Source organism: Mesocricetus auratus, unplaced genomic scaffold (assembly GCF_017639785.1).
Source record: "Mesocricetus auratus isolate SY011 unplaced genomic scaffold, BCM_Maur_2.0 Super-Scaffold_6723, whole genome shotgun sequence".
Taxonomy (NCBI): Eukaryota; Metazoa; Chordata; class Mammalia; order Rodentia; family Cricetidae; genus Mesocricetus; species Mesocricetus auratus.
In genome coordinates this window covers 7,115,226-7,137,995 of record NW_024429183.1, presented here as the reverse complement: position 1 = coordinate 7,137,995, position 22,770 = coordinate 7,115,226, and the positions used below count along the sequence as shown (strand labels likewise).

At 39.1% G+C, this 22,770-nt stretch overlaps 1 protein-coding gene across 1 annotated transcript in view; it reads right to left on the bottom strand.

Moving 5' to 3' along the window:
• Cdyl2 (chromodomain Y like 2) overlaps nucleotides 1-22,770 on the bottom strand; it is a 192,378-nt gene that overhangs the window by 136,235 nt on the left and 33,373 nt on the right. The gene's annotated exons all lie outside the window — the stretch shown is intronic.

Sequence of the window (22,770 nt, the reverse complement as noted above, 5' to 3'; positions counted from 1 at the left end):
GAGGGAAAGGATTGGCAGCTTGTCTGCAGCAGTCAACTTTGCACAATAATGAACACAAAACACAGTCTTTAAAATGGCACTGGAACGTGTGCATGACTTTGAACAGCCCTCCTCCATGAGAAACAATAAATACCAAACCCCAGAAACCACCCAGGTATTTTCTCTGTGTGTAAAGCGATTTTTAAAAAATAACTCATTCATCAAATCCATTCCTCATTTCTGTAACAACAGCAACTTCAGTAAAGAAAGATTAATTGTGACTCATGGAGTCCACCGTGGCAGGCAAGAGAGGCAGCAAGTGGTTCTCTCACATCTAGATGGATCAGGAAGGAGGGGTGGGGGATGGGGTGGGAGGGTGGGGGATGGGGTGGGAGGGGTGGACGACACCATTGGTGTTCACATCAAGTTTTCTTCTTTGCTCTTTTTATGAAGTCTGGGCCACCAGCCCATGAGACAGTGATGCCCATGTTCAGGCTGAGTTTTCCTTCATCAGGAAATACCCTCACAGGCATACCAATAGATAAGTCTCCTAGGTAATTCCGAATCCAGTCAAATAGTCTAAAAAGTTGGCTCAGTGTGTAACAGCAGATCGTAGCACCCTTGGTTAAAAACAAACAAACAAAAAACAGCTGGTCAGAATGTAATAAGTACAAGAAACATGATTTCAACAAATATACACCTACTATGGCGCCCCAGAAGAGGAAGAAAAAAGAACAATGAAGAAGTGTTCTATGAACTGATAATTAGCAAGAATTCTAAAAATAAAGAGACAACAAAGTCACAAATATTGCAAGCAGATTAAATAAAAAACAAATTCTCAAAAGTAGTCAGATGAGGAGGAGAGGGGAAGTTGCATTATCTTACAAGGGAGAGATGGGTAGATGAGGGAACAGCTCGGGTCCCAGTAAAAACAGCAGAAAGAAAATAAAAGGCACTAGGGGGTCTTTATGGAATATCCTGAAATAGGCTGAAATAAAGATACTTTGAGATGCACAGTACAAGGGTGTGCACTGGCTGGGTATACCAGTAAGGGTTCAACTGAAGATAAAAGTCCTTGGTGTTTAAAAGCTCTGCTGATTTCTGTGTTGTAAACAATCGCATTCTGGCTGCTTTTAAGTGACCAACATATCATCACCAGGTGAGGAGTTCAGAGAGAGGCTGGCATAGCATACAAGTGTCACTAGCAGAACTATAGAGAGTACTTCGGGAAAAGGGGAAATTGTCCCATACTGCAAGCTGAATGTGCAGGACAGAATGAAGGGTCACTAAGAATATAGATGTGATGAATCCAAATTAATACTTAGTCACGGCACAGTGAACAGTACATGAGACCTTCAAAACCAATGAAGTGGTTAAGAGCACTGGCTACTCTACCAGAGGACCCAAGTTCGAGTCCCAGCACCTACATGGCGGTGCACAGTCATCCATAATTTCAGTAACAGAGGATCCAATACCCTCTTCTAGCCTCTAAGAGCATGAAGTACACATGTGGTACATGTACACAAATGCAAGCAAAACTCCCGTACACATAAAATGAAAAGAAACAAATCTTTTTTTAAAAAATCAATGTAGAATCAAGAACATCATAGCATTAACAGAAAAGGGGAGAAACGGGGAGGGCGACCTGGGTTAGTTACCATCTGTATGCCTGTGTTGAAATACACTCTAGACCCAAGATCTAGAACACTTGCTGCTATGAGGCTGAGGGCCACAGCTCCTAAGCCTATGCAACTAGAAGGCACTGCCTGCTGCTGCCTGCTGCTGTCAGCTGACACTACCAGAAGGCGGTGGAGTCTTATAGCTGCCAGAGTTGCTTGTGGTTAAAAGACACAGGTCTCTGCTTTAGAAAAAGCACTAAACTCTTGACTCTTGGGACCAAGGGCCATAAGCTTCTGGGCCTGTCATTAAAGGCCTCGGGGCACTCAAGAGCCCAGGACTGTCAGCACTGGAAGACCTGTTCCTCACCAACCCATGATTTCTATCTTGATAGAATACAGAACCCCAGCCAGCTGACTGACCAACACCAGGTGCTGCTTCCAAAAATATGATGGCGAGGACAGATAAAAATCCCTCCCCAGAGAGATTCTATTCAACTGGGAGACCACAGATATTTATCAAGTTAACATATGGCACATAAAGAACTGGGGTAAAAGACTACACAGCCTTGAAGCCTAAGGGGAGAGACTGGTGTTGGAAATGAAAAGGGCACCTAGAGAAAGCACTGTGGAAATAAAAGAAACAAGGGTTATAAATACCAGAAAGGCCAATAAAAATAGTCTTGTTAGCTATAGTCACCCTACTGTACTATAAAGCACCAAAGCTGGGTCCTCTTGATTGACTGTAAAGAAAAAAAAAGAACAGCCTTTAAAGATGGTGTGTATTAGAGGCCAGCAAGATAGCTCAGCAGATAAGACACTTACCACCAAGACTGGTGATCTGAGTTCACTCTGTGGGACTCACATGGAGGAAGGTTTCCAACTCCCCAAAGTTGTCCTCTGACGTCCATATGCATGTTTGCTCTCTCTCTCTCTCTCTCTCTCTCTCTCTCTCTCTCTCTCTCTCTCTCTCTCTCTCTCTCTCTCTCATGCATTCACATATGCATGCATGTACTCATGTCCACACACACATAGAAAGAACAGAGTTCAAAAGCTTTTAGTGTCTGTTTATGCACTGCAATGAGACACTATGGCAGTCAGCTCTCTTGTGGGAAAAGACTTTTATAAATATATGGAGCTGGCCAACTGATTAAGCATATGAAATAGAATGAACCAGTTCCTTACATCATTCTTGTTTCTGAATTCTGCCACCCTTGGAGAAAACCTGCATAAGTGTTGCATCAATGACTTGTTATGGACCTCCAGACTGGCATCTTACTGTGGAGGTAAAGCTAAAATGGTTCAGTGTCAACCCACAGGCTATTATAATCATTTCCCTCTGGAAGCAGGAGAATTTTCTCAAACACTGTCTACATTTAGGGTGATAGTAGAGTTCTGTTTAAGTGTTCAGTAAAGGAGATCCAGTTCTGTCGTGGTGAGAAAAAGCTCTTTGATTCCCCTAAGGAAAATGCTGTAATGAGTCCAACACCAGATTCCTATTTAGACTTCAAGAAGTCAGCCCAGATTCCCAAGTCAGAGGCTAGGGAGATACCAAATGCTTCCAAGGAAAAGGTCTATGTGGGCTGGGGACAGTGAGAGACAAAGGAAATCTATATAAAACTTGAGGCCCATCAGAGACTGGGGTGGTCTTAGCACTCAATTTTCTGTTTTAAGGATACCCTGTGGAATCAACTTAATTCTTCAGTGAAAACAAAGAAAATGGCTGAGAGATGACTCCATTGACAAATCACTTGCCTCCTAAACACAAGGACCTGATTATGATCCAGAATCCACCTTTGAAAAAGCAGGGAATGGTGGCATAGGCTTCCAATGCCTGCTCTGGAGAGGCAGAGTCAGGTGGAACCCATAGGCTCCCTTGGCGAGTTCTAGGCCAGTGAGAGACCCTGTCTCTGAAAAGACCAATGATACCTGAGGAAGAACTAATGTTATCTTCTGTCCTCCACATGCATGTACATGCATACCACAACGTGAACACACACACACACACACACACACACACACACACACACACACACACACACACACACACAAAAGCAACTAAAAAGAACAGGGCAAAAATGTCCAGGTTCATCCTGAGAAAGGCCCTGGACCAGATGATAGGGCTGGGATGCCAGAGAGCAGGCAGCTGCATACCCCTATCTAGTACATCATTTTTATAGACTCCTGTAAAGCAGCCCTTAAGCCTGGTCACTGCATTGAAGTTAACCACGCCACCCCAGGACAGAAGCTCTCCATGAGGTAGACCAGGTGTACCTGAACAAGCTCATCCACACCCCAGTCTGCAACCAACATTCCTTCAACCTGAGCTAGCACAGATCTTAAGCATTTAACAAATCTCTGGGTGGCAGAAGACTCAGAAGCTAACAAGTAATGGGAAAATGCCAAAGGCAGCAGGTACTACTCCATAAAAGCCATGAAACAGTGATGTGGAGCAGAGACTGAACGTCTTCAACAAACCTGACAAGATCCAAAAATCACTACAATAAAAAGTCAGTGAGTCCATAAGAAAAACACTTAAATCCCAGTTATGAAGTAATTGCCACCATGTGGGCAAAGTCTAGGTGTCCTTGGAGAGTGGAACACAGAGTTACTGTATAACTCAGCCATTCTTAGGCATATATTAAGGAGAACAGAAAATATCCATCCACACAAAAGTCTGCACACACCTGTTAGTGGCAGCATTACTCACAGAAGCCAAAAGGCGAAAACAATCCAAATGTCTGTTAGCTGATGAATGATCAGCAAAATGTAGTCTATCCATAACATGCAACCCATCGACAAGAGGATGGTATGCTGATGCATGCTACAGTGTGGCCTTGCTTCGGGAACATTGTCAAGAAGCAACTGGACTAGAGAGATGGCTCAGTGGTTAAGAGTACATACTGCTTTTATAGAGAACCCAGATTGGGCTCCCAGCACCCACATCCAGCAACCCACAACCACCTATAACCCTAGTTCTGCAGGATCCGACACTCCATTCTAAATTCAGCAGGCACCCGTACTCATGTGCATGTATTCCTCCCCCTGACACACACACACACATGGTTTAAAAGTAATAAAAATAAACCTTAAAGCAGGAGATAATCACAGATGATAATGTATTGTATGAATAATGCATTCAATAAGGGGTGTCCAGAATAGGCAAAGCCACAGGGACAGAAAGTAAATTGTGGTTGCTAAGGTATAGGGAGGGCATACAGAAAAACAGGTAGTGAGTACACAGACTCTGGAGAAAGACGAAGATGAAAAATGTTCTATCGATTCAGGTGGTGGATGCGAATATGCTTTAAAACAAGAACTATCCAGAGCTCTGTGAGTTCAAGACCAGGCCGGTCTATATAGTGAGTTCCAGGCCAGCCAGAGCTACATAGTGAGACCCTGTAAAAGAGTAAAATGAAAATTATTCACCCATTGATTGGCTACTTCATCAGAGAGGTGATCAGGGAACTCTCTGATACAGCCCCAGAATATGAACATCACACTCACACACACACACACACACACACACACACACACACACACACACACAGAGGGGGGGTATGGCTTCTCCAACTCCTTCATAAAACACAGCAAAAGAATCAACTTCCTAGACAGTAGAACTTACACCCAAGTACACAGCAAATACATAGGTGAATCTTTTTCCTGTTTCCCCAATTACCATACCACACCACAGAGCAGCCTGCCACATTTTGCACATCACTTTCAGAAACTTCTCTGGGCATACATTACTTTGAAGACACTAACTAAATTAAGTCGCATGTCCTGGGGAAGGAAAGCTTAATTTTATTTATGACTTTTAACAGGTGTTTAATGCAGTGCTGAGAATACCTGCAGCCATTTATTCCAGGATGGAGCTCTCGCTGCATACCAACTCCTCCATTCAGCTTCGTTAACAGAAAAACAGAACTGGCTAAATGAAGGGCCACCAGGTGGCCATAAAACATGAACGCCTAATGGAAAATAATTTGGTGCATAATTAGTTTTTCTTTTGTGCCCAAGGTATCCTCAAACACTTTAAAGCAATGGTCATGGTAGAGAAGGCATGAGAGGCGGAAGCACCCACTGTTCCTCCATAGCCTGTGCCTATGCAGTCACAGGATGCTAGAGAAACTACCTGCCAGAAATGCCGGCTGGCTCCAGAGAATTCACGCCACCAGTAGTCACAGAGTATCCGTCACAAGACAGGTTCTAAACAACCCTAGCCTTTTTCTAAAATTTAGGAAAACATCTGCTTTCAGACTGGACCAGAGGCCTGCTCCATGGGAGCTAATTCATCCATCATACTATAAACCTGGTCAAAAGTCCATAGCTCGAGAGCCGGGCGTTGGTGGCACACGCCTTTAATCCCAGCACTCGGGAGGCAGAGGCAGGCGGATCTCTGTGAGTTCGAGGCTGGGCTGGACCGATAGCCTCCAAAACAATACAGAGAAACCCTGTCTCGTAAAAACCAAAAAAAAAAGTCCATAGCTCTAGAAGTCACAGGACCTAGGGGGAAACCTACCACTGTTGTCCTGCTAAGTGGACATGTTGTCAATCTGCCTTTTAATACCCACAGATTAGGGCTGCCCTCAACCCTGGCCAGAGAAGCTTCTCTCTGTTGTGATCAGCCATTAGTGCAGAACATCATAACTGGTCAAAGTCCTGAGACTAAGTGATCACTGAGTGTCCAGCTTTAAATGGGATATTTATATCAATGCCCTACATTCCAAAGCTCAGGGAACATGTGGAAGAGAAGGTGGGAAGAATGTAAGAGCCAGGAGATAGCATAGCCATTGCACTCAGGAACTCACCGTAGAAGCTATGGTTACCTGCACACAACCCAACAAGATCAAACCAACAACATCAGTCAGTCCTCCCAACAGGCAGGACTACCTGGACTCAGTGGGTTTACAAAAAAGAGGCAGGACATAAAATCAGGGAGAGAGACACATTGAAGTTCCCTGGTAGAGTGGATGGGGAAATGGGGGTAGATATGATCAAGATTCATGTTCACATATATGAAGTTATCAAAGAATAAATGAAGTATATTCTATTAGCAAAAACGAATGGTGGGAAAAGGAGCTGCCATGGAGGTCACCAATAATTGGCCCTGTGTTTACTACGGAGTGCCAATGGCTTCTGCTCACACTACAGTTATTAAACAGGAGCTCCCTTCTCTGGAATCCTCCAAGTCGCTTTGTGAGCACCAAGCACTTCACGCAATTACACAATTGCCCAGTTAGTCTTCTTATCTATCCTGTTAGATCATGTCTGTTCTTCCTAGTTCATACATGGTATTGTAATTTGAATGCAACATGTTCCCCATAAGGTCATGTGTTTAATCCTTGGTCTAAAGATGGTGCTGTTGTTTAGGAGACCATGGAAAAAAGATTTAGGATTTTTTTAAGTTCTTTTTTTTTTGAGAAAAAGTCTCACTGTGTGATCTGGCTAGCCTGAAACTCACTAGATAAACCAGGCTGATCTGTTTAAATTATTATTATTATTATTATTACTATTGAAACACACATTTCATACAATATGTTTTTATCACATTTCTCCTCCTCTAATCCCTAATTCCTCCATATCCTTCCCAACCCCCAACTTTTTGTTCTTTTTCAAAAATAAAAAAGCAAAACCATAAACAAAAAGTAAAATCCATAAAAACAAAAATAAAACAAGAAAAAATTCAAGACAAAAAAATAAAATATGGAAAATGTTCTGTATTGGCCAACCACTTCTGGGCATGAGGCCTACCTTGAAGTGTGATTAATGTGCCCAGGGAGACTTCATTGGAGAAATCTAATTTTTTCTTTGCCAGGGGGTATCAATAACAGATAGCATCTTGGTTAGGGGTGGAGATCCATATTCACTTCCCCCTCCCAGTGCTGGGACCCTGTCTGGCAGGAGCCTGTATACACTTTGCGCATGCTGCCACGTCTGTGAGTTCTTATGTACATCAGTGCTGTTGTGTCTGGAAGACACCGTCGTCTTGAGACAGCCATCACCTCCAGCTCTTCCGATCTCTGCTGTTCCACTTCCACGCAGATTCCTGAGGCTAGGAGCTGAGTCTTGGCTAAGCTGAATTTCACAGCTCAGGCTTTCCACCAACTCAAACAGTCACACTGTGCCCATGAAGAGAGACAGAAGTATACTAGACATTTTGACAGTATCACTGGAACTTCCACTGCGTCCCTCCTCTCCCTCTCAATCAGACCTTGAACTGGTCCCATTTGCGACTACTCCCTGCATGAATGCCTCAAGTATTTCTTACTACACAAACTGGTACCAATGTGTCTCAGTCAGTTTTGATTATTTCCTGGCATCTACTCCTTCAGGGTGAGTTTGCTTCTTTTTGTTCTAGAGTTTACAGTTGTGCTGTTAATTCTCTAGTGTTACTATTCTCCAGTTTCTTCATGTGGGCAGTTAGTGCTATGAACTTTCCTCTCAGCACTGCTTTCAAGGTGTCCCATAAGTTTGGGCATGTTGTGTCTTCATTTTCATTGAATTCCAGGATGTCTTTAATTTCTTTTTTGTTTCTTTCTTGATGCAGGGATGGTGCAATTGTGCATTGTTCAATTTCCATCAGTTTGTATGGTTTCTGTGATTTGTGTTGTTGTTGAATTCTAATTTTAAAGCATGGTGATCTTATAAAATAAAGGGGGTTATTCCAATTTCTTATCTGTGGAAGTCTACTATGTTTCCGATTATCTGGTTGATTTTAGAGAAGGTTCCATGTGGAGCTGAGAAGAAGGTATATTCTTTTGTGTTTGGATGGAATGTTCTGTAGATGTCTATTAATCATGTGTCTCTGAAATTGTTTAATTTAAAAGAAAAAATTTTAACTCTTATAAGAAGTAGAAAGGATTTACTAAGTTTTAATTATATTAGCATCAGACTTTTATTCTACGCTGTGTTTTTCTCTTTTTAAGATTTCTTTTTTAGCATGTGTATGTGTCTGCATGTATTTATGTGTATTTCATGTGTATAGAGCATGAAGAGGCCATGAGAGGGCATCAAATCCCTTGGAGCTGGGGTTTCAGATTTGGGAGCTGCCACATTTTGCTGGGAGCCAAACCCACATACTCCACAAGAGCAGCAAGTACTCTTAATGTCTGAACCATCTCTCTAGGCTCAATACACTGTGTTTTTCAAAGTAAAAAGCACATATCACGACCAACACAACCAGAGATGATATTAATGCAAAGACACCATCGGTTTCTATTTCAGATTTTCAAGAGCCCAGAAACCGCATTACCCATATATTCTTCCTGAACAAAATAAATAAATAAAAACAAAAATTCATAACATCCACTTCAAAGTGAATCAAATGACAAATTCAGAAATAGGGCACTGTGCCATAAAATAATTCATGAGCCAAGATAAGGAGTAAAATTTAGATCTGTTGTCTAATCCTTCTCAGTGTGGTTATATGAAATATTTTAATATCTTTTTAAATAAGAGAGACTATTTGAAACTCTGTAATAAAATAGAAAGTCTCCAAGTGTTAATAAAAATCAGAGCAAAAGTCATATATAACAAACTCATGGGGAAGTCCTGTGTATATGTCAATAAAGTATTGTTGGCCAATAGGGAAGCAAGATAGGTGGGACAGGAGTTGAGGAGAATTCTGGGAAAGAGAAACGCAGGGAGTCATCATGTGACCACCATAGAAGTAAGAGGTCAGGACCCTTTCTCCAGTTAGAAAAATACTTAGATTAACAATTATGGAGTAAATACGTAAGTCAGAGATAGCCAGTAAGAAACGAAGCAAGTGGCCTACAGCTTCATAATTAATATAGCCTCCTGTATGTTCATTTGGGACTGATGTGGCTCTGGAACCAGGCTGGCAGGAAGGATTTACCCAACAACAAACCACTCTAAAAACTGATTGAGTCCTGAAAAGATAAAATATAGAAACAAAAGAATCGACGACAATTGCAGAGCTATGGAGAGGACTCAGTGGTTACAGTACTTATCACACAAACATGAAGACTGGAGTTCAGACCCCCAGAACCCAAGTAAATGCTGAGTGGAATGGAATCACACCTGCCCATGATTCTAGCCTTGGAAGATAGAGACAGGGAACTCCCAAGAATCAGCTGGCTAGTAAGACTAGCCATATCAGCAAGCTCTGGGTTTGATTGAGGGACCTTGCCTCAGTGGATAAGGTGGAAGGAAGATCACTGGAGAATGATTCCCAGTGTTAACCTCAGGCTTCCATGTGTCCACGTACACAGTGCACATGCACCCACATGCACATGCCTATATTCATGTTCAGACACACTTGCATACCACACACACATAAAATCATGGTGGAAAGCAATTATACACTTCTGCAATTAAGATTTGAAAAAAATGGAAAGCCAGCAGGTGAGTACAGAATTGTATATTTCATAGACCAGAAGAGTCAATGAAGACAATGACAAAGTTAACCTAATGGGAGTCTGCCCTGGGTACTGAAGGAGTCAACGAAGACAATGACAAAGTTAACCTAATGGGAGTCTGCCCTGGGTACTGAAGGAGTCAACGAAGACAATGACAAAGTTAACCTAATGGGAGTCTGCCCTGGGTACTGAAGGAGTCAACGAAGACAATGACAAAGTTAACCTAATGGGAGTCTGCCCTGGGTACTGAAGGACGATATTGGGTCTAAGGATAGGTGGAGAGGAAGCTAGCCTCACAAAGGACACTGCCTACCTTACATTCATCAGGAAGGCCCACAAAATCTCCCATGCCTCATCTCAATAAATGACAAGATAATCCTGTAATTCAAGGGATTCTTATAAAAGTGAATGAAAAACATCAATGAAGAAAAAAAAAACACAAACCTATTCCAGCCCTCCGTTTAGGTCTACAAAACTTATTTTCCAAATCAAAATGCTAAGAACTCAATCAAAGATACACAGACACATGAGAAGAGAAGATAGCATTAATAACAGCTAGGAGAAATACCAGACAGCACAGATACTCAGAGGCTCCTAATGGGGAAATGCCAGAAACAGGTTTTACATATTAAAGGAGCTAAAGGCAATGTGAAAATTTTGACAAAAAATATGGACACTAAAAACTGCACAGAGGAAAAATTTTAAGATTATAACAAATATTGGAAGAATTTGGAAACTGAAATGTGGGTGAAATAGAGAAAGAATGAAATAGAAAAAAAATTAACAAAGTATACAGACCTAGATTTCAAAATGCAGTGAACAAAAGAAAGATGAATAAGGGGAACGGCGGGGTACCTTAGGACTACCTAAGCTGATGGGAAAACCTGTCCCACTAATCTATCAGTTCAGCAAACACCAGCAGATGCCATGGAGGTCCAAAGACACGGAGTATCTTCATTCACTGAAGGAAACACTTGTAATCTGATAACTCTCTACTCAATGAAAAATTTCCCTTTAAGAATGAATGTGGGAGCCAAGCATGGTTGCACATGAGGCAAAGGCAAGAAAATCTCTGTGAGTTCCAGACTAGCTGAGTCTACATAGTGAGTTCCAGATCAGCTACATAGTGAGACTCCATCTCAAAAAAGAAAAAAATCAAATTTAAAAAGAATGAATTAGCAGCTGAGAGATGGTTTAGTGGATAAGGGTTTTTTCTCCCTAGCTTTACAATCTGATGCCATGATGCCTTGAACCCACATGGCAAAAGGGGAGAACCAATCCCTTCATATGGTCCACTGACCACCATCACACACATGCACACTTTTACACAAATAAATAAGTAATAATGCAAAATAAATAAATACTATGATGATGAATGTTCATTTAAGAAAGACAAGATGAAGGGAAATTCACTAAAGGAAATCAAAAGATATTCAGAAAGTAACTTCAGATACATGGATAGAGATGGAGAATTAACAAAAAATTCACACACAAAAATGAGAAACAGAAGGAAATCAAAGACATATAAGGTCCTGTAGGAATTCTTCTGTAGGAACAGATGAGCTCTGGGGTCTCTCCATTGACTGGAAGATGGTAAATATCAGCAAGAATGAACCTAGTTTTCTGCTGTAAATAAAAGGAAGAAAGGAAGGAATGAAGATGGATAGATCAAGTAATAGAGTTAATGGGATGGTTAAAGGTAGAGAAAGAATGACATAGAGTAAGCCAAAAAAAAAGAAGAGTAGAAGGAATAAGATTCTTTTTTATGTAATATGCCCAGCTAGGGCAGAATCACTAGGTTGTTATGCAAAAATACACACACTGGTAGAACTGGGAAAGATTATGTAAAGCAAAATTATGAAGGAGCAGATCTAAGACTGAAGAATGTTCCAGAAAATTGCATCAGTATAAGTATCCCAGTGGCAAAGACATTCAACCAATTCATATTAATCATACTTCCATTCATTGCTCTGCCCTTGCTACCCAAGGAACTCAACCGAAACAGCATGTAAACAGTACACAACTTGAGCATAAACTGCCAAGAATACTTGCATATTATTCATGTTATAATATTTTTATTTTTAATGATGGAGTTAAAGGAAAGAAGGAAGTATGGAAAGAAGCAAGAAAGAAAACAGTACACAGTACAATGGTTGCTTTAAATCCATATATACACACAATTATATTAAGCATAAATGACCTAACTATTCCAATTAAAATATAAAGGCTGTGTGAATGTAAAAAGTCTAATTATACTCCATTTACAAAAATACAGATAAAACATCTAGATACAGAAAATGTAGGTGTAAAATGAGGAGAATGCACATCATGCAAGCATTAAAAAACATGATATGGCTCTACTAATCAGAAAAGCTAGACATAATTTTGCCAAGTGTGGTGGTGCACACCTTGAACCCCAGTACTCAGGAGCTAAAGACCATCCTACTCTACATGCCCAGATCCAAGTCAGGACTGTATACTAAGATCCTGTCTCGAAGGAGAGAGAGAAAGGAAGGGAGGGAAGAAAGGAGGTGGGAGAAAGAGAGATAGAGAGAGATAACAATCATTATAACTTAAAAAATAATCCCTTTTTTATAATGCCAAAAGGACCAGTTTCCTAGGAGTATAGACAAGTTACAAATTTGTATGTGCCTGACACAAATTTAATAGTGTAAACATTGGCAAAACTATAGTAAAATAAACAATATAAAAGCTGGAAATTTTAAGGAAAATGGGCATACCCTATTGAGAACAGAAACTTTAATGCCCTCCTCTCAACAACTGATAGAGGAGCATCCTGATTCTTGGCAAGGCTAAAACATGAAAACATGGTTAATATAAAACTCAGAATTGTGGCCTAAACGTTATACAAATCATATTGTGCCTAGAAAATGCATGCCCAAAGCAAAAATAAATGAAATGAAAATCAGATCTAAGTCAAAAAACCAAACAGCCAAACTACTCAGAAAAAAATGTACTGCTGAATTCAGAACACCAGCAGAAATACAAAATTGTACAAATAGCCAAACCGAAAGAAAGAAAAAAAGTAAAAAAGAACCATGATTAACCAAAGCTATGAACAAAAATATTACAAATAATTTCAAATATGTCAGGATTTACAATAATTTTTCTCTACGTATTAGCATGGAAACTTAATAGGTGTAGCACAAGAACCTGGGACTACAAAAAAGTTAGCAAAGGCTAACCAACCAAGGCCAAAGTAATTTGATTCAATTAATAAGCTTTATTTAATAACTCAGTTATCAATGCGCATAATTTACATAAAACAGGTATAGAATTTTATGCTTTCAAGAGGACATGTATTTTTCTCAATTATCAATAAAACATATATCTAACACTAAGTCAAAAGAAATTCAATCATATTTCAAAAAGGAATTACATTTCTTACTCGTACATAAATCTAGGCATGTGGAAAAACCTGAAAATATGAACAACAAAACTAGTATTAATCTGAGTGCATCAAAATTTAAAAACATCCTTCTAAGTAATCATTCAGTAACTGAATGAGCAACTGAAAATACATCCTATTTTTTAATGGCAATAAGAAGACTATACAGGGGCTGGAAGGTGACTCAGCATCAGCACTGACTGCTCTTACAAACCCTAAGGTTGATTCCTCCCACTCGCCCTCTCTGGGATCTCCTATCTTGGGGACCACAGCCAGGGCAACTCGTGCCCACACAACCAAGTGAGAAAGGGCAGAGGACAGAGAGCAAAGGCCAGAGAGTATTGGATTTGCTTTCACCCACCGAAAGGGAACCCTAGTCTCCTACCCACCAGCAGTGGAAGAGGCTCTTTCTGCACCTACCGGAAGAAGTGATAGGAAAGAGCAAATATAAGAACACACTCAGCAACAGGAAAATAAATATGAAGTCTCCAGAGTCTAGAGATTCTACACCAGTAAGACCTGAACATCCCAATGCAGATGAAGCAGAAGACAATGACCTTAAAAACAACTTCATGAAAATGATAGAGGCCCTCAAAGAGGATATGAGAAAATCTCCTAAAGAAATGGAAGAAAAAACAAACCAAAAAAATGTAAGAAATAGAACAAAAAACAAACCAAAAAATCCAACAAGTGCAAGAAAGGGAGGAAAAGACAAACCAAAATTACAAGAAACAATTCAAACAGTGCAAGGGTTGAAGGCTGAAATAGAGAAAATTAAAAAACACAGTCTGAAGGAATGCTGGAAATAGAAAAGCTGGGGAAATGGTCAGGTACTACAGACACAAGCATAACCAACAGAATATAAGAGATGTAAGAGAGAATCTCAGGTGTTGAAGATCCTCGAAGAGAAATAGATTCATGAACCAAAGAAAATCTTAAGTACAACAAATCCCTAACATAAAATATCCAGGAAATATAGGACACCATGAAAAGACCAAACCTAAAAATAATAGGTATAGAAAAAGTTGAAGAAACCCATCTCAAAGGGGCAGAAAACATATTCAAAAAATCATAGAGGAAAACTTTTCCAACCTAAAGAAAGACATGCCAATGAAGGTACAAGAAGCTTATAAAACTCCAAATAGAGTGGACCACAAAAAAATTCCCTTGACACATAATAATCAAGACCCCCAATCATACAAAATAAAGAAAGAATATTAACAGCAGATAAAGAAAAAAAAGGAAAAATAGCATATAAAGGCAAACTATCAGAATTACACCTGACTTCTCCATGGAAACTCTGAAAGCCAAAAGGTCCTCGATACATATTCTACCAACACTAAGGGACCACAGATGCCAGCCCAGACTAGTGTACCCACCAAAGCTTTCAATCACTACAGATGGAGAAAACAAGATATTCCATGGCAAAACCAGATTTAAACAGTACATATTCACTAACCCAACCCTACAGAAAGTGCTGGAAAGAAAACTCCAATGCAGGGAAGTTAACTACAACCAGAAGAATATGGGCAATAGATAATCCCACTTTACCAACAGGCAAAAGAAAAAAAGAGGTGGAAATCTACACACAATCCCACCAACAACAACCATTCCAAAACAAACAAGAATGAGCATTAATATCCCTCAATATTAACGGCCTTAACTCACCCATAAAAAGACACAGGCTAACAGAATAGATTCGAAGACAGAATCTGCCCTTCTGCTGCATAGAGAAGCACATCTCAGCTTCAAAGACAGACATTACCTCACAGTTTAGGGTGGGAAAAAGATTTTCCAATCAAAGGGACCCAAGAAGTAAGCAGGGGTAACAATTCTAATACCTAACAAACTAGACATTAAACTGAAATCAATCAAAAGAGATGGAAGAGGTCATTTCATACTCAACACAGGAGAAATCCACCAAGATGAAGTCTCAATTCAAATACAAAGGCATCGATGTTTGTAAAAGAAATATTACTACAACTCAAACCACACATAAAACCTCACACACTCATAGTGAGAGACTTCAACACTCCACTCTCACCACTACACAGGATTACCAGACAGAAAATTAACGAAGAAGCAAAGGAACTAATAGAAAGTTATGACCAAATTGGATTTAACATACATCTATAGAACATTCCATCCAAACAAAAAAGACTATACCTTCTGCTCAGTGCCACATGGAACCTTCTCAAAGATAGACCGCATATGTGAAACATAGCAAACCTCAACAGGTACAAAAAAATTGGAGTAACTCCATGTATCTTATCAGACCACCATGCTTTAAAGGTAGAATTCAACACAAATTGCAGAAAACCTACAAACAGTTGGAAATTGAATAATGTGCAACTGCCCCAATCCTGAGTTAAAGAAGAAATAAAAAAGAAATTAAAGACTTCCTAGAATTCAATGAGTATGAAGACACAACATACCCAAACCTATGAGACACTTTGAAAGCAGTGCTATGGGGGAAGTTCATAGCACTATGTGCACTCATGAAGAAACTGGAGAATAGTTATACTAAAGAATTAACAGCACAGCTGAAAGCTCTAGAACACAAAGAAGCAAAATCACCCAGGAGGAATAGATGCCAGGAAATAATCAAATTGAGCGCTGAACTCAATAAAATAGAAACTAGGAAAACAATACAAAAATCAGTGTAACAAAGAGTTGGTTCTTTGAGAAAATCAACAAGGTAGACAATCCTTTATCCAAATTTACCAAACAGCAGAGTGTGAACATGCAGATTAACAAATCAGAAATGAAAAGGGGGACATAACAACAGACACTGAGGAAATCCAGAGAATCATCAGGTCATACTTTGAAAACCTGTACTCCACAGACTCAAATATTCAAAGGAAATGAATAATTTTATGGATAGATGCCACTTGCCAAAATGAAATCAAGAACAGATAAGCAATTTAAATAGGCTTATAACCTTTAATGAAATAGAAACAGTCATTGAAAGTCTCCCAACCAAAAAAAGCCCAGGTCTAGATGCCCTCAGTGCAGAATTGTACCAGAAATTCAAAGATCATCTTATACCAATACTCCTCAAAGTATTCCATACAATAGAAGCAGAAGAATCTTTGTCAAATGCTTTTTACAATGCTTCAATAACCTTAATACCCAAGCCACACAAAGATACAACTAAGAAAGAGAACTTCAGACCAATATCCCTCATGAACATTGATGCAAAAATATCCATAAGATACTGGCAAATCAGATCCAAGAACACATACATCAGAAGAATCATCCACCATGATCAAGTAGGTTTCATCCCAGGGATGCAGGGATGGCTCAACATATGAAAATCCATCAATGTAATCCACCATATAAAAAAGCTGAGAAACAAAAATCACATGATCATCTCACTAGATACTGAAAAAGCCTTTGACAAAATCCAACACCACTTCATGATAAAGGTCTTGGAGAAATCTGGGATAACAGGAACATGCCTAAACATAATAAAAGCTATATACAGCAAACTAATAGCCAACATCAAACTAAATGGAGAGAAACTCAAAGCAATTCCTCTAAAATCAGGAACAAGACAAGGCTGTCCACTCTCTACATACCTCTTCAATATTGTACTTGAAGTTCTAGCCAGAGCAATAAGATAACAAAAGGAGATGAAGGGGATAGAAATAGGTATGAAATAGGTCAAGCTTTCACTATTTGCAAATGATATGATAGTTTACATAAGTAACCCAAAAAAACTCAACCAGAGACATTCTACAACTGATAAATACCTTCATCAAAGTGTCAGGATACAAGATCACCTCAAGAAAATCAGTAGCCCTACTATATACAGACGATAAAAGGGCTGAGAAAGAAATCAGAGAAACATCACCCTTTACACTTGTCAAAAACAGCATAAAATACCTTCGGGTAATGCTAACCAAACAAGTGAAAAACCTGTATCATAAGAGCTGTGAGTCTTTAAAGAAAGAAATTAAAGAAGATACCAAAAAATGGAAAGATCTCCCATGCTCTTGGATAGGTAGGATCAATGTAGTAAAAATGGCAATCTTGCCAAAAGCAATCTACTGATTCAATGCAATCCCATCAAAATCCCAGCACAATTCTTAACAGACCTTAAAAGAACAATAATCAACTTTACATGGAAAAACAAAAGACACAGGATAGCCAAAACAACCCTGTTCTATAAAGGAACATCCAGAGGCATCACCATCCCTGACTTCAAGCTCTATTATTGAGCTATAGTCCTGAAAACAGCTTGGTATTGGCACAAAAATAGGCAGGTAGACCAATGGAATCAAACTGGAAACCCTGATATTAACCCACACACATATGAACACTTGGTTTTTCACAAAGAAGCTAAAATTATACAATGGAAAAAAGAAAGCATCTTCAACAAATGGTGCTGCAGATTGATTTGTGTCTATCGCCATTGAACAAAACTTAATTCCAAATGGATCAAATACCTCAACATAAATCCAGTCACACTGAACATCTTAGAAGAGAATGTGTGGGGTACCCTTGAACAAATTGGTACAGGAGACCTCTTTCTGAACATAACACCAGTAGCACAGACACTGATTGACAATTAATAAATGGGACCTCCTGAAACTGACAAGCTTCTCCATGGCAAAAGGACACAGTCAGCAAGACAAAGAAAGGCAGCCCACAGAATGGGAAAAGATATTCATTAACCCCACATCTGACAAAGGGCTGATCTCCAAAATTTACAAACAACTCAAGAAGCAAGTCTCCAAAACACCAAAGAATCCAATTAAAAAGTGGTCTACATTATTAAATAGAGAATTCTCAATAAAGGAGTCTAAAATGGCTGAGAGACACTTGAGAAAGTTCTCAACATCCCTAGCAATCAGGGAAATGCAAATCAAAACAACTCTGAGATACCTTCTTACTCCTGTCAGAATGGCTAAAATAAAAAACACCAACGACAGTTTATGCTGGAGAGGATGTGGAGAAAGGAGAACACTCCTCCACTGATGGTGGGAGTGCCAACTTGTGCAGCCATTTTGGAGATCTATATGGAGATTCCTCAGGAAAATGGGAATCAGTCTTCCACAACACCCAGCCATTCCACTCTTAGGCATATATCCAAAAGATGCACATTCATACAACAAAGATGTCTGTTCCACTATGTTCATAGCAGCATTATTTATAATAGCCAGGGGAGAAAATGAAAGGCTAATCAATTAATTTCAAGAAATCAGCATGACTCTGACACTAAAACCTTGACTAAGTTACCACACACATAATGAAAAGAAAAAAATCAGAGGTCAACCACATTTAAAAATGCCAAAACCCAAATTCTACCAGAGCAACTAGCTGTAATTAGCATAATAATAAAATGAAAATGCATCATTAAATATGATTATTTCTAAATATGGAAGGTCACCCCTAAGAAGTTTGTACTGGAACTGGAGAGAAGTTAGGAGATCAGGAGTACACACTTCTCTTGCAGAGGATTTGAGTTCAATTGCCAGCCCCAACAGAGTGGCTCACAACTCCTGTAACTCCAGCTTCAAGGGATCAAACTCCCTCTTCTGGCCTCCATAGGCATTACACACAGATGCACATGATACACAAAGACATATAGACATACCATAGGCTGGAGTTACTAATGGGCTGTCACAGGTCCATACAGGTCTCTGGAGATCTGAACTCAGGTCCTCATGCTCACATAGCAATAGCATTAGTCATTTAGCCATCTCTCCAGACTCTGTGTTTTTTTTATTATTATAGTGAGCATATATTTGCTTTCTAATCGAAATTACTAAAATTCTTCATTCACTTTTAAAACATGGAACAAAGAGAAGAACTGGTTAAAATAGTTGAGATAATAGCTGAGTCATTAGTTCCTATGAAAACGACTGATTTCAAAACTACAGAGTCACACCTAGACCACCTAAGAATGTGAAGACAACCTTACAAGGAAAGTGGTAGGACCATGACGGCCATTTTCTTAACCTTGAGAAAATAAGAACTGCATGTGATGGGGATGGGGACGGCAGACATGACATTATCTTCCCATTCTTACTAATCAAGTCCTTTCTGTGAACACTGGACAAAAGTCCTAAAATGTTTTTGTCTTCTTTCGATTTTGATTTTTGGTGTGTACTTACTACACATGGCCCTGTGTTGCACAAGGACATTTTCATACAATCTATGCTGTATGTAAAGCATTGTTCCTATCCCTCTTAGAATCCCTTGTTTCCTTAGTGTTTACTTCTAAGTTCACATTGCATTCACAAAAATGATTTCAAGTATCTTCATAAAATCTAGGAACCAAAATTGAGAGAAAATTTGTAATATTTGTCCCCCTAAAACTGAATTTATTTGCTTAACATGAATATTTTCAGTAGCATCTATTTTCCTTTAAATGGTCCAATTCTATTCTCATTTATGGCTGGAAATAACTTCAATGTGTATTCCAGGAATGAATACATATATACATATATATACATATATATATATATTCCTCTACTTTTGGATACTTATATTGGTTCCATGTCATAGCCTTCATGATGAGTGTTGCAATTAATGCTAATGGTGAATGATTCTTGTGATGTATTGACTTAGAGGATTTTTATTTAAAAAAATAGGGGTGGTACCACTGGGTCATATGGTAAATCTTTTGTTTGCCTTGTTGTTGTTTGTAGTTATTTGTTTGTTTTGTTTTGAGAAATTTCCACAGGTATGTTAATATTAGCTGGAAGAAAGAAACTGAAGAGGACACAAAGACTTCCCACACTTAGGTAGTGAAAGAATTCACATTGTGGAAATGTCTATACTACCAAAAGGAATCTACAGAGTCAATGACATTTCCACCAGAATTCCAATTCTGTGCTGAAAGACAAAAATAAAAGTCTCTAAATTCATATGAAAAAGATTCTAGATAGTCAAAATAATCGTGAGCAGAAGGAACAATTCTGAAGGTTATCACTGATTTTAAGATGTACTACAGAGCCATAGCAGGGAAAACATAATCCTAGCACCAAAACAGGTACCTCGGTTAGTGGATCAGAATAGAAGTTCCAGACACAAACCCATGGAGCCACAACCAACTGATTTTCTTTTACAAAAAGAAGAGACAGCCTCTCCACAAATGGTGCTGGGAAAACTAAATGTCCACGTGGAGAAGGAAACTGGATCCCTGTATCTCACCCAGTACAAAAATCAACTCCAATGGGGAAAAGAACCTTCATGTGAGACCTAAATCTCTGAAAGTGTGAGAGGGGAAATAAGAGAAACACTTCAAGATATAGGCATAGACAAGGCCTGTAAGCAGGACTGAGCAGAACTCCAGGTGCTCAAAAAACCATGCTAATAATCGACAAATAAAATTTTTCTGTCTAGCAAAAAAAGTTAGCAGAATGAAGGAGGCAGCTTACAGAATGAAGAAAAAAATCTTTGCAAAGTATCCATGTGATGGAGAAATAATATCTATAAATATAGATACAAAATACTCAAAATAAGCAAGAAATCAAGCAACACAATCATTAAATAGGCTAATTAAATGAACAGATGTTTCTGAAATGATTAAATACAAATGTCCAATAAACATAGGGGAAATGTCTAATCTCACTAGTCATCAGAAAGATCAAATTGAAACTACATTGAGAACTCATCTCACCTCTCAGAATGGCAGCTATTAAGGAAGCCATTTTGGTTATGGTGTAGGCAAAGCTCCCCCACCCATACTGATGGTGGAGATGTAAGCTAGGTGAAAATGAATTTTAAGATCATTTTCCATTTCTATGAAAGTATGGAATAAATAATCCATTAAAATATGAAACTAGAAGCATGTCATTCACAATGATCACATTCCCCATTAAAACTGGGCCTAAGGGGTTGAACATAAGGAAAATGATAGGGAGGAGTTTGACAGAATATCCCATACTGTTTAGAATAATACTGTGAAGAATCACTAACAGAAGAGTAACCTCAGAAAGAATAGCAAACTGAAAACTTCTAAGTAGTATCTCCTCCATAAAAGCAATGAGAATACTGACAATTGCATTCGCATCCATCTTTCCAGGTCCCTGCAAATCAACCAAAGGCTCTCAGCTATCCATCTGGATATATGTATTTAATTAAAAACATATGGCCAAACTTCACTAAGAACATGATCTGTGTTTTGACATCCTATTTCATGCTTGACACTCACTTGTCTGATATCCTCCTCTATGCTACCTAGGTCAAACCACAGAAATAAGATACCAACATATCCTATGCAGAACTTATAGTGAGAAAGAGTAGTAGCTAGGTAAGGCCTAACAGGAATCATTATCTAGCATGCATCTGGATTAGAAAACAAAAAGAAAGGACTGTTCCACAGCAGGCTCCAGATCTATTACTGGAATGGTTCATAGATAAGGACATCAGAGAAGCTGTGGCTGACATCTGGATTCACATGGTCAAAGCATCAAAATACTGACTGTGATTGATATTTCAAAAATACACAGTAATCATAAATATATGCAGATCTAAAAACAGAACCCAAAAACTACATAAAGCAAACTTAGGCAAAATATAAAGGAGAAACAGTTCTGCAATAGAGACTTGACCATCCCATACCAATGATGAACAGAACAAATATGCAAATTAAGATGATGTGAAGAATTAGAAACCAACAGGCATGTCATAAATCTATACACCCCCATGCAGTAATGCAGAGTATATGCTCTTCTCACTTGTACATGAATGTTTTCCAAGATACACCAACCACATGCTGGGCCACAAACTAAACATCTCTTAATTTTTTTAAACTGAAAAAAAAACATGTTTTTATACCTATAGATGTGTGGTGCTCCAGATCTTGACCACAGAAGATTCTTTTTTGCGGTGAATACTGGATAATGACTCAAAACTGTTCAACGTGCTTAGAATAACTAAACATGTGTGTTCCGCCATAGGTAAGACATCTACATACACACCCCTGTTCTAAGGCTTAGACAATATTGTAGTATTACATACAGAAGGAATGCAGAAAATGAGTTGCAGGCGCAAGCTGTGAAATGCTGACCTCTGTACACCACATAGCTGGTGCACACATAAATTCTCAGCAGCTCTGGTTACCTGTACAAGACCTGAACAAGATCAAACCAATCAAAATGACAGCATAGATGGGGAGGAGCTCATGAGGCATCACAACTGGCAGAAGAACTATTGATAGTTGGTGCCTATTAAGGGAGAGAGAGATGTTTTTCTTTGAGGATGTAACTGCTGATAGGTTGCACATACCCAAATGGATGGCACCACATCCTCTCTATAGTCAGCATTAATTGGACTCAGAGAGCTATTAATAACAATAACAATGTTTAAAAGGACATGAAGTCAACAAAAGGGAGATATATTAGTATGTCCTGGGAGGAACTGGAAA